This window comes from Schistocerca americana, chromosome 9, assembly GCF_021461395.2.
Source record: "Schistocerca americana isolate TAMUIC-IGC-003095 chromosome 9, iqSchAmer2.1, whole genome shotgun sequence".
Taxonomy (NCBI): domain Eukaryota; kingdom Metazoa; phylum Arthropoda; class Insecta; order Orthoptera; family Acrididae; genus Schistocerca; species Schistocerca americana.
In genome coordinates this window covers 132,170,965-132,172,867 of record NC_060127.1, presented here as the reverse complement: position 1 = coordinate 132,172,867, position 1,903 = coordinate 132,170,965, and positions in this window count along the sequence as shown.

The window sequence follows — 1,903 nt, the reverse complement described above, 5'->3', positions numbered from 1 at the left end:
CGGCGAATTCAGTACCTAAAACACGTGTATCGTGAATTTTACAAGAAGCGAAAAACACGCCAATCACTAAATGGTCGACTTCGGATTATTTGTAGAATTACAGAATGGTGTAGGTCATTTAAAAAGACCACTGCAGAACACTTGTGTGATCCATTCTAATGCTCGGGTGTTTGGGATCTCCACCAGGCCGGATTAAAGGGCAACGACGAAAAATTCAGAATTGTCTACCAACAGTTTCAATCAACAGGTGCGAATTACGGAAATGCTCCTTGAACCCAAATGGTATTGCCTCAAGGGAAAACGATGTTCGTATCTAGAAATACTTCTGAGGCAGTTTAGACAAGGTACATTTCCCTAGACTCCAGAATGATCGTACCGCCACCATCACACCCTTCGCTTAAGGACAGTGTACCAGAATTCAGCTATGATACGGCAACATGTAGACAGTTTTTCCCTCGGTCCATTTGCAAGTCGAACAGCAGCCGGAATGAGTGGCAGAGGTACCCTTAGCCATGCACGGTATGGTGACTTTAGATAATAGAACCAGAACTACCCCACGCCACACACCTTATGGTGGCTTTCAAATGTGTATCTCGTCGCTGCTTTCCCTTATCAACGAGTTTCTTCGACACGGAATCTTTTCTCAAGCCAGAATTATGACTCGTTCGCTTAAAGTCGCCAGTAACAATAGTCACAAATTTTGAACAAGTGTGGCCTTACATTCGTCCCCCTAGCTCGTACTTTGTAGGCGTTTATACGGAAAGCTGCGGTTATTACGAAACAGCGGACGGGCGCAATAAAACGGGAGGGGGTGGCGACAATTTGCGGACCCACAGGACACGGGTGAATCACTGAGACGAAATTTAATATTTGCTGTACCGATTCGCACGCAGCGCCAAGGGAAGGAGGGGGTGCCCCGCCCCCTATCGCATACTATTATTATTATTATTCTTTCCTTCTCTCCCCAAGCTACCGCCCGTATCGGGCCGCCTGTGGCTTCAGCGACGCACACACACTCACACACACACACACACACACAGGGGTCGGGCGATCAACAATGCAAAGTGCGAAGGAGCGGGGCGATATATTAAAAAAATAACTGCCCCCGGTGAGGGGGCGTTGCGGGGGCGTGTTACGGCGCCTCGCGCTGAGTGGAGAACCGGGTATCGCTCGCTTCCTGCTGAGGCGTCCCGCCGGCTCCCTTAGGGTCAGCCGGCCCTAACGAGGCACTGGAAGGGAAAAAAAAAAAAAAAAAAAAAAAAAAAAAAAAAAAAAAAAAATATCGGAGGGCTGAGCCGGAGCTCGGTTTTCTCGCACACAACATCTTGCAGACTGTAGATGCAGGTGAACGGGTACTATTCGCGGGCTGTAATTTGGCACTTCACGCGGGGTATGCGGGGAGCGAAGTGGTAGGCAAACTCCTTTATATAAAGTTCTAGAAGCCCCCCCAAGGAAGTACCAAGCTACAGGGTGTGGAGTATAGATCGCACCTGCGACGATTTCCGGAAGACGCTCGATACTGTACCACATATTCGAAAACTAAAAAAGATGTTATCATATTATCTTCGCAAATACGCTGTTGGCTCTTCTAAGTGATGGTACAGTACAAAGAATGGTAAAATTATGTTTGCTATAAAGTGTGTCGATAAATAAACGCCCTAGTTGTAAGTTTTAATAGTATCAACAACCTGTAAGCGATGTACAGTACTGGTTCAAGGTAACAAATTATATACAGCATGAATGAGCTACCCTTACCGATAGGTTTTATGCAACCCACGACGCCATAAAAAACCACACGTGAGATTTTCATATTCTCTCGCTCGCTATACACCCACTGTTAGTTGTACATACGAGAAATACTGACCGTGGCGACTGATTGTTTGAGAGGGAGTGTGTTTTTCTT